A 15,097-nucleotide genomic window follows, 5' to 3' on the forward strand; every position below is an offset into this window, starting at 1 on the left:
GCGCCACCACTCCCGGTGGATCGGTTGCTCCTCAGCTCAGTGACGTTGGACAACTTATTTCCTGGCCCGCCACCCTTGTCTGCTTAAAGGAGTCGGGGGTGAATACCATCAGGGGGTGCCTGGAGCATTACACCCGGCAATGCCGATAAGTCGCGAGCATGAGCCAGGCACATAGCCAAGCATCTTATGCGCACGGCCTCCACGAGATGACTCATTTTACGGATGAGGAAACTGAGGCTCGGAGGGTGAGGAATTTCGTCCTAGACCCCATTCCGGCAGAGGTCGAGGACGCGAGCACCCGCGGGAGCCTCAGTTTCCCTCCCCTTCTCGCCCCGTGGACGCCCCGCCCCGCCCAGGCCCCGGGTCCGCCCTCCGCGCGCCGGGAGTCCCCCGCCCGCCGGCGCCGCAGCCGGACCCGCCTCAGCCAATCCGCTGCCGCCGGCGTCGGGTGCGCTCGGCCTCACCCGCGGCCCTCCTTCCCCGGAGCCCGCTCGCCGCTCGCTCACTCAGCCGCCGCTGCCACCGCCGCCGCTACCGCCGCCGCTGCCGCCGCCGCTGCCGCTGCCGCTGCCGCACCTCCGTCGCTGACTCGGTGAGGCCCGGCCGCGCGCGGTGGGGAGGGTGACGGAGCGGCCCTGCGGGCTGCGGGAGCCGGGCACGGGCGGCGCGCGGGGCTGCCGGGAACCGGACCTGGTGGGGGACCCCGCCGGAACCGGGACGCCGAGAGGAACCCCGGTATTCCCCCCGGACGGCGGGGTTGTGGAGATCCTGAACCCGGAGAGGGGCCGGGGCTCCCCATGTCCCGCAGAGGATTGGGTCTGGGGGCCTGCCGGGGGTCGGTCCGTCAGCAGGCGGGTCCCGTGCGGCCGTGGGAGGGATGCTCGGCCCTCCGGACTTGGCTGGAGGCCTCCGGCCCGGGGCCAACAGGGCCACCGGCTCCCTTGTCTCCCACTCCTTAATCTGCCCCGGACTGGATTGAGTCTGAGGGTCTGACCGGGGGTCGGTCTGCCTGCGGGTGGCCGCGGGAGGGATGCTGGACGCTCTGGATGCTTTCCAGGATGCCTTCGCCCGGGGCCAGTAGGGCCTCCGGCTCCTGTCCCTGCCCATCCCACCCCGGCTCCGGAGAGGATTGGGTCTGAGGGTCCGCCCGTGGATCGGTCACCTGCGAGCAGGTGCAGTGCGGCTGAGGGAGGGATGCTTGGCCCTCGGGATTCGGCAGAACGCCGCTGACCCCATCCCAGCCCCGGTCTCCCTGGTCCCCCTCCCCAAGCCCGCCCTCGCAGTGCAGCCGTCGGGACACGCCCTTGGCGCAGGGACTCCAGGCGCGGTCCGAGCGCTGCCGTGAGCAGGATGAGGGTGCCGGGCCCCGTGCCTGCTTGGGAGCGCCCGCAGCCTCTCCCGTGCAACGCTAGGTCAAGGGCAGGTGGGCGCGGAGCGCGTGCCCAAGGTCGTGCCGGGCCGGGAGCTGCGGGGCCGCTGGAGGGTGGGGGTGTCACGTGGCCGGGCCCTGGCGAACTTGGCCAGCGAGCCTGACGGTGCGGTCAGGGCCACGCGGGGCAGCCCCTTCTTGGAGCCACCGCCGCGGCCAGCCAACAGCCGGCTTCTTTCGCTTTGTCAGGAAAGGCCGTGGGTCAGCGTCTTCATAATGTAAATCCGCCCTTGGCTTTCCTTAAAGCCGCAGGACTCAAAGATGAGGGCTGATCTTACTTAGAAAAAAGAAAAAAGAAAAAAAGAAAACAACTCAGAGAGTTAAAATCCCAACTAACTACCAGGTTAAATACATAACAGAGTTAATATTCCCAACTCGGCACAGGCTTTCGGTTCCTCTCGGCTCCGTGTGTTATAAAATATTTAAGAACAGATTTTAGTAGGAAGCCGGTAACTTTGTAAGTTACCGAATAAAATGAAAATCGGTTTTACCTTTTGCAACGGTGTATTTTGTTACACCATTTTCTTCCACAGGTGTCTGGTTTCTGGTCATTCCAGATATGCAAGCATGTTTATTTCCTTCTAAGCCACACACCAAGTGAATAAAAAGTGGCTGAGCCCCGGTCTTTTATTTATGCCAGGAAGCACCCCCACCCCCGGGCCTTTCCAAATTCTTTAAGGCGACTCTAACCGAGTAAACGTAGCAATTAAATTGAGGACATTAGTGTCGCTGAGAATGCACACCGCTGAGGCCAGCGAGCATCCAGCTGTCATTTGGTCTGGGGATTCTTTGGGTTGATTTTGCCTCAATACCAAGAACCTGTGGGCTGCTTTTCGCATGTAAATTACTGGTTTCCTTCCTGTGAAGCATTGCTGCCTCGACCTTGCACTTGAACTCTATCTTAACAGTTGGAATCAAACAGTAAAAAGGGCCAGGTTTGGGAGTGCACACACTTTGTTTCAAAGTGGCAGAAATTAGCATCATGCACAGGCCAAAATAACGTTTGGAGTTGGTACTAAACACAAGCCGCCTACCCTGGGGCAGAGAATTAAACTGGGTTCCTTCCGATGCTGCTGCGGCTGCTGTGTTTGGCCCCAGCCCCGGACCAGTGGTCACCGAGCGGTCAAGCTGGGCCTCCGGGGAGTCCTGGAACGAGGGCCTGCCCTTACCCAACCCTGGCCCCGCGTGCCCATTCATAAAAACACTGTCAGTTTTCACTGGGGCTTCACAGTGAGCCCCTTTTAGACGCGCCCTGGGCTCTTGAGCGCGGTGCCTGCGTTTCTGGCTCGTTGGATGTAGCATCTGTCATCAGAAGCACTGAGCACCGAGCTGTCCCCAAAGTTGGGCACCGCAGGGCTCGACCTTTCCACGGAGAGGTGCGTTGCATTTCTCCCGCTGTCGCTGGGGTGGCCACAGGGACGCGCGCCAGCTCGCTCCGGAAGGTCTCTGTGGGCACGGCGGGTGGAACAGGATCCGAGCGCCTGGGACGCGCCAGCCCGGGGGCGGGGCTGTTGCTGACCTTTCCCCTACTTTTCTCAGCCGTCACGTGACGCCCGCCCGGGGCTTGGGGGAAGGGGCGGGGCGCGAAGCCGCAGTTGCTGGCGGTGCCCTTCCGAGGACGCGTTCCAAGCAAGCAATTAAACTTGCTGCCCGAAATCTAAAGGCACAGGGGCGGTGGCAGCGGCGGCGGGAGGCGGAAACCGGCGCCTGCGCTGGCCAAGGGCTGCTTCTGCACTTTGATCGTTTGCATTTTTTCCTTTGTTGGAAAAAATGTTTAGTCACTCTGCATGGTTATTATTGGCAGGCCAGAGTTCTGTTGCTGGTGGAAACCTGAACTTGAATTCCGGAAGAATTGGTGTTTTGAGAATTAAAATGGCTGTTCGAGATTGTCTGTGTTGGAGAGATTCTCTCCAACACACTTTAAAGAGGCCTCAATTGTCTTCTGCCAGTCTTGAGCTTTTCTTGTGAAGACTTTTGTTGTTGTTGTTGTTTTTACAAATAAGCGATATAAGCACACGATGCAAAGTTAAAGAGGCACGAATGGGCCTGGACTCGTGCTTTGGGAGGATTGCTTTGAGGCCAGGAATGACCAACCTGGGCTGAACAGAGCCAGACCCCTGTCTCCACAAACAATTAGTAAGGCCTGGTGGAGTGCATCTGTGGTCCCAGCTACTCAGGAGGCTGAGGTAGGAGGATGGCTTCAGCCCAGGAGGTGGAGGCTGCAGTGAACTATGATTGCACCACTGCACTCCAGTCTGGGTGACAGAGCCAGATCCTGTCTCTATTTTTTTTTTTAAAGGTACAGATACAGAGTAGAGTCCTTCTCACTTGGTTCCCCTCTCCAGATGCCACCACTATTAACAGTTTCTTTTTTTTTTTTTTTTTTTTTTTTTTTTGAGACAGAGTCTTGCTCTGTCGCCCAGGCTGGGGTGCAGTGGCCGGATCTCAGCTCACTGCAAGCTCCGCCTCCCGGGTTTAGACCATTCTCCTGCCTCAGCCTCCCTAGTAGCTGGGACTACAGGCGCCCGCCACCTCGCCCGGCTAGTTTTTTGTATTTTTTTTTTTAGTAGAGACGGGGTTTCACCGTGTTAGCCAGGATGGTCTTGATCTCCTGACCTCGTGATCCGCCCGTCTCGGCCTCCCAAAGTGCTGGGATTACAGGCTTGAGCCACCGCGCCCGGCCTTAACAGTTTCTTTGACGACATGTACAGGATATGTTTTTTAAACAAATTGATTGCTTAATACAAGTAAGGACTTTTTTCTGCTTGCTAGCTTCAAATATTTGTTACCTTGTGTAAATTTCAACTTTTACCTCGTTCAAATGTCGGGTGAAGGTTGGATCCCCAGCAGGCCCTGGGCTGAGGCCAGCTGCCTATTTGGGTAACTTGATAGCTTCAGAAGTGTCTGTCTGCCTTTGCCTTTTTTTTGGTGAGGATTGTTCTTGGGTCCAGGAACATCTTTGCAAGTTAACAATGAAAGAAATGATGCTGCTGAGTGAGGCGTGCCTCTCCAGGGTGGGCAGGAGGATCACGGTCACCTTGGAGGGTTGGGCAGTAGGGTGGGTACCGCTCTGCTTCCTGAGGGATATAGCTTAGGCATTGGACATCAAGTTCTTCAGGTTAAGAAAGGAAGGCTTCATACTCCTGATGCTGGTGGTTTGTGGTACCCAGCCCAAGAGCGGGAGAGCCAGCCTGCATTCTTCGTGTTCCCTAAGCCCCCACATGCAGCTGGGGCTAAGTGCTGCTACTTCTTCCTAACTCGCCCTTACACTCACCTTCCTCATTATTTCAGTGGCCCAGAGCAGACATTCAGATATGTGTTGAAGGAATGGCAGAACATTTGAGACATCCTTTCTTTTCCTTTTTTCTTTCTTTAGTGACAAGGTCTTGCCCTGTTGTCCAGGCTGGAGTGCCTTGGCACAATCATAGTGCACTCCTGGCCTCAAGCGATCCTCCCACTTCAGCCTCCCAAAGCACTGGGATTAGAGGCATAAGCCCCCTCGCCCTGCCCGAGGCACCTTTTTCCACTCTGGATTGCCACAACCTCCTGACGAAGGGCACTGTTACTTCTGTTTGTGTTACGGGAAGTTCCTGTGAGGAAGGCAGGGAGTGGAGGAGCATTTGGGTCCCCCCTCAATGCACCTTCCTTCCTTCATGCTGCTACTGTGGCTGAGGACGTCTGGACCCGAGACCACGTCCCTCTTCTCTCCCCGCAGCAAGCTGCTAGCTCTCTGTAGTGACGTCTGCTTTGCCTACCAGCCCTGGCTCACTCTGGGGGTCCTGTGGTCATCGAGTCACATTGAGTCACCACAGAGAGCGTTCCTAATGCTGTATTCTGACACCCTGGTGAGGAGTAAACTAAATAACCTTGAAGAAACCGTCAGCCGAGCGCGTTGTACTTCTCCCAGCACTTCAGGAGGCCACAATGGGTGGATCACGAGGTCAGGAGATCAAGACCAGCCAGGCCAACATAGTGAAACCTCGTCTCTACTAAAATACAAAAAATTAGCGGGGCATGGTGGCGCACGCCTGTAGTCCCAGCTACTCGGGAGGCTGAGGCAGGCGAATCGCTTGAACCTGGGAGGCGGAGGTTGCAGTGAGCCGAGATCACAATCACGCCACTGCACTCCAGCCTGGTTGACAGAGCAAGACTCTGTCTCAAAAAAAAAAAAAGAAAGAAAGAAACTGTCATATGCTATCACTGAAATTTGGCTTTTTATCAAATGATTCTTCATTTATAAAAGCATTTATCCCTGATTTGCCAACTGTCATTTCCTCCCGTACCCTGAAACAGATTTAATACATGAAGGTTTGCTTTCCTTTTTCTTTCTTTCCTCCCTCTTTTCCTTTCTCCCTTCCTCCCTCCTTCCCTCCCTCCCTCCCTTCCCTCCTTCCTTCCCTCCCTTTCTTTTCTTGGATATTTGGTTTCATTTTTCTTTCTTTCTCTCTTTTCTTTCCTTTTTTTTTTCTTTTCTTTCTTTTGAAGAAGTCTCACTCTGTTGCCTAGGCTGGAGTGCAGTGGTGTGGTCTCAGCTCGCTGCAGCCTCCGCCTTCTGGATTCAAGCGATTCTCCTGCCTCAGCCTCCCAAGTAGCTGGGACTACAGGTGTGTGCTACCATGCCCAGCTAATTTTTGTATTTTTAGTAGAGACGAGGTTTCACCATGTTGACCAAGCTGGTCTTGAACTCCTGACCTCAGGTGATCTGCCTGCCTTGGCCTCCCAAAGTGCTGGTATTACAGGCGTGAGCCACCATGCCCGGACTTCTTTTTTTTTCAGAGACAGGATCTTGCTTTGTTGCCCAAGCTGGAGTACAGTGCCGTGGTGCCATCGTGGTTCAACATAATCTCCCATTTGGGCTCAAGGGATCCTCCTTCTTCGGCCTCTTGCATAGCTAGGACCACAGGCACATGCCACCACACCTGGCTAATTTTTTATATTTTTTGTAGAGACAGGCCTCACTGTGCTGTCCAGGCTGGTCTTGAACTCCTGGCCTTAAGTGACCCTTTTACCTTGGCCTCCCAAAGCATTGGGATTCCAGGCATGAGCCACCATGCCGGGCTTCCTGGTTTCTTTATACTTCTTCACATACACACAGTGGCTAAGATCACGTTTGTCTGTATTTATCTAACCATTACTTATTGATGTGGTGCACTATAAGGTGAATTTGAATTGGCTTAATTTTTTTTTTGAGATGGAGTCTCGCCCTGTCGCCCGGGCTGGAGTGCAGTGGCGCAATCACGACTCACTGCAGCCTCCACCTCCTGGATTCAAGCAGTTCTCCTGCTTCAGCCTCCCGAGTAGCTGGGATTACAGGCACGCACCACCAAGCCTAGCTAGTTTTTATTTTTTAGTAGAGACGGAGTTTCATCATGTTGGCCAGGCTGGTCTCAAACTCCTGACCTCAAGTGATCCACCCGGAATTGGCTTAATTTTTACAGTACCTGGTAAGACAGAGTCTCGCTCTGTCATCCAGGCTAGAGTTCAGTGGCATGATCATAGCTCACTGTAACTTCAAACTCCTGGGCTTGAGCGATACTCCCAAGTAGTTGGGACGACAGGCATGCACTACCCACACTTGGCTAATTTATGTATGTTTTGTAGAGATGGGGTCTTGCTACATTGCCCAGACTGGTCTCAAATACCTGGGCTCAAGCGAACTTCCTGCCTCCGCCTGCCAAAGTGTTGGGATTACAGGCATGAGCCACCATACCCAGTCCAGAATTCCTTTAATTTTATTATTTTTGTTTTTTGAGATGAAGTCTCACTCTGTCACCTAGGCTGGAGTGCAGTGGCATGATCTCGGCTCACCACAAACTCCACCTCCCGGGTTCAAGTGATTCTCCTGCCTCAGCCTCTGGAGTAGCTGGGATTACAGGCACCCACCACCACACCCGGCTAATTTTTGTATTTTTAGTAGAGATGAGGTTTCGCCATGTTGACCAGGCTGGTCTTGAACTCCTGACCTCAGGTGATCCACCTGCCTCAGCTTCCCAAGTGCTGGGATTACAGGTGTGAGCCACCGTGCCCAGCCCAGAATTCCTTTTATAACCTGACAACCCATTATATTGACCCCATAAATGTGAATAGTCCGTTACGATAAACTTCAGTACAGGAAATTCACTGTGTGGCCAATTTAAATAATGTGAATATTGAATGATCAGTCATGAATTCAAGGTGCAACCTTTCATAATGAAAGCTCCAGGCTGGGTGTGGTGGAGCACACCTGTAGTCCCAGCTTAGGCTGAGGCAAGAGGCTCTCTTGAGCCAGGAGTTCAGAACGAGACTCTGTCTTATAAAAATAAATAAATAAATAATGAAAATTCCTTCACCTTTCTTGTACATGAAACTCTCCAAAAAACATAAGGTGAGTCTCACATTCTCACTTCTAAGGTGCTTCCATCGGGTTTGGGAAACAGTTTCTTTTTTTTTTTTTTTTTTTCTTTTTTGAGATGGAGTTTCGCTCTTGTTTCCCAGGCTGGAGTGCAGTGGTGCGACCTTGGCTTACTACAACCTCCGCCTCCCAGGTTCAAGCAATTCTCCTGCTACAGGCGCCCACCACCACACCCAGCTAATGTTTTGTAATTTTAGTAGAGATGAGGTTTCACCATGTTGGCCTGGCTGCTTTTGATCTCCCGACCTTAGGTGATCCACCCGCCTCGGCCTCCCAAGGTGCTGGGATTACAGGCATGAGCCAACACACCCAGCCGACTTTGGGAAATAACTTCTATTTGTGTGTATACACATTTACTGGAAAAGTACAGGGCACCATTACAGATACGCATATCTGCAATTGAATAACGAGGTGGCTCACACCGTGCGGAGAGCATGCACCCATGCTTGCCCAGTGAAGAGGAGCTGCTGCTTTTCTTCCTTCCCATTATTGCTAATTTTTGCCTGCACCGCAGTTCAGAAGAGCCACAAACTTTACCGCACGTGCATGCTAGTTTTAGGGAAACCCCTGGGCTGCTGATGTCCTTCCAGAGCCTTCCTGGTACTTCCCTTGAAGTTCTTTGGGCAGCAGTGAGGAGGCCAGGCCAGATTTTTGCCACCTTGGAAATCATGCATGTTGTGAAGGTGGTTTCCCCGGACTGGAGCCAGTCCCGGAGGCCCGCACTAGCTTTCTAGCCAAGCAGAGCCTTCCCAGGCATTGGTCACCCGGGCATCCAAGAATGTGTTGTCGATGATAAGATAACTGCCCTGCCCTTCGCCAGAGACACTGCTTCCGACTCTGCCTACGATGCCTCCTCCAGTTTTTCCAGGAATGGGGCCCATGTCATCCAGCCTCACACTTTCTCTTTTCCTAGAGGCCCTGCCTGGTATTCCTGCTGAGCTAAGCTGTCGCTTCCCATGGCTAACCTTTTCTCGGAGGATTTCCAACACAGTGTTTTACCGCTGGAGGAGACGGGCAGCTGTTAGCTAGGTTTGAGCAGAAGGCAGAGCCTGCTCCTGTGTGCGTGGGCACTGTGCAGTGGGAAGACTGCAGCGTGTGGATAATTTTACAGTTGGCGCCGATGGTGTTTGTATTTACTGGAGTTTTATTGCTGGCTGCAATCTCATCATTTTGGTTACAACAGTGACCTAATTTTATATCTGTGTTGTAACTTTAGGAATCCCAAGTAGAACTTTTTGTGTAGTACCTACCACTTTGCTTTGGGATTTAAGAGTACACGTTTTGGAGTTGGACCTGGGTTTTTTTGTTGTTGTTGTTGTTGTTTTGTTTTTTTTTGAGACAGAGTCTCACTCTGTCGCCCAGGCTGAGTGCAGTGGTGCAATCTCGGCTCACTGCAACCTCCACCTACCGGGTTCAAGAAATTCTCCTGTCTCAGCTTCCCTAGTATCTGGGACTACGGGCGCACACCACCATGCCCAGCTAATTTTTTGTATTTTTAGTAGAGACTAGGTTTCACCATATCGGTCAGACTGGTCTCGAACTCCTGACCTCAGGTGATCCGTCTGCCTCAGCCTCCCAAAGTGCTGGGATTAGAGGCGTGAGCCACCACGCCTGGCCTGGGCCTGGGCCTGGGTTTGATTTCCAGAGCTATGATTTGCTGGCTGTGACACTAGGCAAGTTTCTTGACATCTAAGCCCTGGTTTTCTCATTAGTACATGGAGGTAACCCTACTACCCATTTCCTGGGGTGCTAGCGAGAATTAAATGATCTAATGCTAGTCAAATACATCAGTATAAAAATGTATATGAGTCACGTTGTCTAGCATATGCCAAAGGGTTTGGTAAAAGGAATGTTCTGAGTTGGGTGCAGTGGCTCAGGCCTGTAATCCCAGCACTTTAGGAGGCCGAGTTGGACGGATCGCTTGAGGTCAGGAGTTCGAGACCAGCCTGGTCAACATGGTAAAAGCCCATCTCTACTAAAAATACAAAATTAGCCAGGCGTGGTGGCGCATGCCTGTAATCCCAGCCACCTGGGAGGCTGAGGCAGGAGAATCACTTGAACCCAGGAGGCAGAAGTTGCTGTGAGCTGAGATCATGTCACTGCACTCCAGCCTGGGTGATGGAGCAAAACTTCATCTCAAAAAAAAAAAAAAAAAAAAAAAAAAAGAATGTTCTTTATCTTCATTATTAAGAGCACAAAAAGGAATCTGTATGTCTTCCCTACCTACCTTCCCACCCACCTATTAGTATCTCCATACCTGTTGATTGCAAGGCTATGTTGAAAGACTTCTGCCCCACTCATAAATTATTTACATATTTCAGTTGCTATAAAGACCATTTTCTTGGAAGTCTGTTATCACGCACCAAGTTTTGTTTGTTTTATATTACAGAGGCAATTCCAGTATCTCAGTTTTCCTTGGGCGTGTTTTGAAACCTGGCAATGCACAGTGCATCACACTGACCTTTCACCTGCTTTCCTCGGCCACCTGCCTGTCTCAGCTCTGCAGGATTGGGGGTGCAGGGGTGGGGAGGTTTACTCAGAGGGCATAAGGACCTGTGTCATGGGTGGCTTCTTGATTACGTGGCCAGTGTTAGGATTCATAGGCCAATGACTTCGAAAGAGGTGAAAGGTTTTGGTTAAAAGGAATTGATTACGGAGAAAGAGAACAAAGTGAACACTTTCAAAAAACAAAGTAGCAGAGCCGTTTATTGGCCAAGGATTTGGGGAATATTGAGCAAGGTTGTTAAAATGAAGATAATCGTAAGCAAAATTGAAGATGTGTTATCACCAGCCCCCCTAATTGTTCATGTAGCATTCACTGTTAGAGAACAGGCATTCTGTAGTCTTCAGGATTCGATTCAGATGACACCACAAGGATTCACGTCCTTGAGAAGTGTATTTGGAAGACTGGACACGGAACTCACAAGTGAAGGTCATTTGCCAGCCGGTGCAGGTGACATTGATAAATGTCTCTTGTGGAATTTCTTGGGGAGTTTGGATTCACGGGCTGCCCGCTAAAGTGCTGGGAGCTTTAAGCTAAGTATGAAGAAAGGAGAAAAGAGAAATGGAAAAAGAGCTGAAGGCCTCCCAGCTGCGAGCCAGTGAGTGGCACAGGTCAAGGCTGGTGGGCCTGGCAGAGGGGCAGGTGACAGGGAGAGCTGAGCTTGGAAGGCGGTGGGAACAGCCATGGAATAGGTGAGCTGGAGACGGGACAGTGGATTTGTGACAGCTGTGATGAAGGGCTTGCAGCCTTGGTTGGGGCCTTTTATTCTGCATCTCTGTGTGGTTCCGAGAGCAGATTAGCATAAGGTGCTTAAGTGCTCTGGCACAGACCTCAGTGACGAGTCCCTTCATAGCCTCCAGGATGGCACGTGACCTGGCTCCCATGCTTCACCTGGGAGTTGTTGAGCACCCAGTGTGCTCTGGGCAGGGAGGTCTGTGTGAGCTCCCAGTGGGTGGGCTCCAGGTGGGCAATCTCCACCCCGCACCCTCCAACCCCGCTCAGCCTCCCCCACTCCCCAGCCACACTCAGCCTTTCTTTTTTTTTGAGACAGGGTCTCACTCTGTTGCCCAGGCTGGAGTGCAGTGGCACAATCTGGGCTTGCTGCAGCCTCAACCTCCCAGACTCAAGAAATCTTCCCATCTCAGCCCCCAGAAAGGCTAGGACCACCGGTATGCGCCACCACGTCCAGCTAATTTTTTTTTTTTTTTTTGAGACAGAGTGTCACTCTGTCGCCCAGACTGGAGTGCAGTGGCACGATCTCGGCTCACTGCAAGCTCTGCCTTCCCGGGTTTACGCCATTCTCCTGCCTCAGCCTCCCGACTAGCTGGGACTACAGGCGCCCGCCACCTCGCCCGGCTAGTTTTTTGTATTTTTTTTAGTAGAGACGGGGTTTCACCATGTTAGCCAGGATGGTCTCGATCTCCTGACCTCGTGATCCGCCCGTCTCGGCCTTCCAAAGTGCTGGGATTACAGGCTTGAGCCACCGCGCCCGGCCCCAGCTAATTTTTTGTATTTTTGGCAGAGAAAGAGTTTTGCCATGTTGGTCAGCCTCGTCCTGAACTCCTGGACTCAAGCAATCTCCGTCTTGCCCTTCCAAAGTGCTGGGATTTCAGGCGTGAGCCACTGCGCCTGGCCTCCCACTCAGCCTTTCAGGGCTCACATCCACTTGGGGCAGAGGCACAGGCCAGGCCCTAGCCACCGTGCCTGCTTCTCAGAAGTGATTTCTGTCCTTGCAGTAAAAATAGACACGTCCGCGGCCCCACCACAGTGCCGGACGACGTGGTGTCTTTGGCGTGGTGGAGGCCGCTGGGGTGTTGCCGCCGCCTCCGATTTACCCTATAGCAGTCCTGGGGGCACACAGCAAGGAGGGGTCTTAGGTCAGGAACAGCCCCCAAGGGTCCGCCTGTTTCACTTACCCAGAGCTGCCTCCTCCATGAGTCCGTTCCCAGGGCTAGTTTGGGATTTCCGTCCGAGGACTCCGTGATGATTTGAGGGAGCGAGTGAGTGACAGGGAAGAGGTGAAGTTCCCTTTTCATCCATCTGTATTTTTCTGCATTTTCTTATTTCTCCCTTTTAACTTTTCTTCCTCCTTCTCTTTTCTGCCTTTCTTTCCAGTAAAAGTGTTCTCTCCTCTAGCCATCCTTGAACTTGGGGCGCAGGTGCACGCCCTGCCGTGCAGCTTGGATCTCAGTGGTCACACTGTGTAAACTTCGTCCCACGGGACACCACCTCTCCCCACCTGGGCTGTGATATGTCTCCGAGACCTGGGCATGGAAGAAAATCGCAGCAGGATAGGGGCTGCAGATGGGCCAGTCCCTGGGATGATGTGGGTTAAAGAGCAGCTGGGCAGGTCTCTCTGGGAAGTCTCTGTATGGGGGTGGCTTGGAGAAAGGAGGGCTGGGCTGTAGAGCAGACGTGTTGCTGGTGGGACATGCGAGCCCGGGGACCTTCACATCAGCAGGTTCTGGGGACTGGAGTGAACAGCCCTAGTCCATCCCTACTTCTCCCCAGGCAGGGCAGGTGCCGGCGTTCTCAGTGAGAGAAACCCTGGGGAGGATGTGGGCACATGGGCAGGTGGCAAGATTCATTGTCAGCTGGTGAAGTTTTGGCTAGTTGAGGATGTGCTTGGAAGGTCAGGTGCAGTGTGCTCAGGTTTAAGCTAAAGTCCCGGGGGGCTGGCTGACTCCCGGGGTGCAGGGGGAGCCACCTACTAGTTCAGAAGCCAGAGGGGCCCAAGGCAGCAGCAGATGGACCGGGGCCAGCTTGTGTGCCTGGCGGCCTCCCCCAGGAGGAAGAAGGAGCAGGAAGTGGGGCCAGCCCACAGAGACTAACGGTTTAGTTGTACACCGGGAGTGGGACGTGGCAGAGCCCCCGCCAGCCCGAGGAGGCTGATGCCTGCTTGCCCACGCCTCAGGCCATGCCGTGCCCCTGCTGCCCTCCTCGCTACAGCCTCAGGAGGGCCGAAGGGGTGAGCAGAGAGGCTGCCTAGTGTCGGTGGCCTGGATCCAGACACAGGCCCGGCCGCCAGCTGGCCTGAGGGCCCTTCCTCCCAGTGTGCTAGAGCTCCCAGCCACAGTGCCCAACCTGGCAGGGCATGCCCAGGACTCCAGGGAAGTCTTCCAGGAAGGGGAGATGTAACACATGGGTGCCCTGGCCTCCTGCCCTCGATGAAAGGTGCTGGGGAGGAGAAGACACAGTGAGCCTGGTGAGGGACTCCCACGCAGGTGGGAGGTGGAGGGCGCTGACCCAGGCCTGGCTGTAGCGGACAGGTGGCCCATTCTGGACGCACAGAAGTGGAAGGAACACAGGCTGCAAAGTGGTGGAGTGTGCTTCCGCTCCAAGAAGCCCCTGGCTGGGGCCGATGTGGCAGCGTTGGCGAAGTGGGCAGGGCGCTCAGACGCCCTGGGAAAGCTGACTTGGGAGACACAGGGAGATGGGGTGTCGAGCAGCAGGTGGGACTTCGGCGAGGGCAAAGAGGACAGGATGACCACGTCAAGAAGGAGCTGGACCTTTGGTAGAGCAGGCAGGGCAGGGCAGGCATGAGGAAGGCTGCCCCAGAGGCCAGGGGTGCCCACGAACACCATGCTGTTTTTCTACCCCCGTTAAAATACGATGCTGCAACATGGACAAGGCCACTGTCTGCTGCTTTGTTTGCAACAGTGAAAAAGTGAACAGAGAAGTTCCCTGAACCCCAGCAGGGACACAGGAGCAGACTGGTTCCCGCCAGCAGAGGGGTGCAGGACAGCAGGGCCAGTGCTGCATGGGTGGGCGTGGGGCAGCTTGGAATTCAATGTGGACGAGAAGCAAGTTGCAGGAGCGTGCACGGAGTAGGCAGCATTTGTGTGTGCCTCACACGTGTGTGGTGGTACTGTATGCACTTGTAGATACTCAAATATGTAGGGAAAGATGAGCCCCGCATTCTGGGGACAGGGAGAGGAGGTTGTATCTGTTGCATCTTAGAAATTTTTGCAGGGCTGGGCGCCTGTAATCTCAGCAGTTTGGGAGGCCAAGGAGGGAGGACTGCTTGAGTCCAAGAGTTCAAGACCAGCCTGGGCAACATAGTGAGATCCTGTCTCTACAAAAACAGAAATAAACAAACTGGTGTCAGGGGTAGGTTGGGGAGGACAGTCTAAATCAATACAGCAAAATGTTAAATTTGTTCATTCCCGGAGGGTACACAGGTGTTATTCTCTGCTTGCCTGCGTGTTTGCAGTATCTTGTGATTTAAAGCATTTAAGACAGAAAACAGTCTTGCTGTATAATATAGTAAAGTTCACTGGGGCGTGTGTGTGTGTGTGTGTGTGTGTGTGTGTGTGCGCGTGTTTGTTTTGAGACAAGATCTCGTTCTGTCGCCCAGGCTGGAATGCAGTGGTGTGATCATGGCTCACTGTAGCCTCAACCTTCCAGGCTTAGGTGAGCCTCGCCCTTCAGCCTCCCAAGTAGCTGGGACTACAGGTGCTCACCACCACCCCTGGTTTATTTTTGTATTTTTAGTAGAGATGAGGTTTTGCCATGTTGCTCAGGCTGGTCTCAAACTCCTGGGCTCAAGCGATCTGCCCGCCTTGGCCTTCCAAAGTTTTTGTGAGGCTTATCTGAGGTCCAAGAATTTATTGTTGACTGGCCTTCTTCACCCCCTCCTCACCCCCACTCCTTCTCCCTGAGCACCAAGCCCTCGGAAGAGCTCTGCGCCCCTGGCCCTGGGCTTGTTGTCCGCCCATCCCAGTCTCAGCTGCTCACCTGCCTCAGCTGGCTGCTCTGTTTCCAGGAAGGTGAG

The 15,097-nt window shown here is 53.6% G+C and overlaps 1 protein-coding gene across 1 annotated transcript in view; it reads left to right on the top strand.

Annotated features, from left to right (window-relative positions):
* The first annotated feature begins 426 nt into the window (after window positions 1–426).
* Window positions 427–15,097, top strand: part of LOC105469713 (carnitine palmitoyltransferase 1A) — an 82,752-nt gene continuing 68,081 nt past the window's right edge. The window contains exon 1 of the mRNA XM_011721144.3: window positions 427–592. The gene's annotated coding sequence lies outside the window, so the exon portion shown is untranslated. The remainder of the gene's footprint in view (window positions 593–15,097) is intronic.

This window comes from Macaca nemestrina, chromosome 12 (assembly GCF_043159975.1).
Source record: "Macaca nemestrina isolate mMacNem1 chromosome 12, mMacNem.hap1, whole genome shotgun sequence".
NCBI classification, from domain to species: Eukaryota; Metazoa; Chordata; class Mammalia; order Primates; family Cercopithecidae; genus Macaca; species Macaca nemestrina.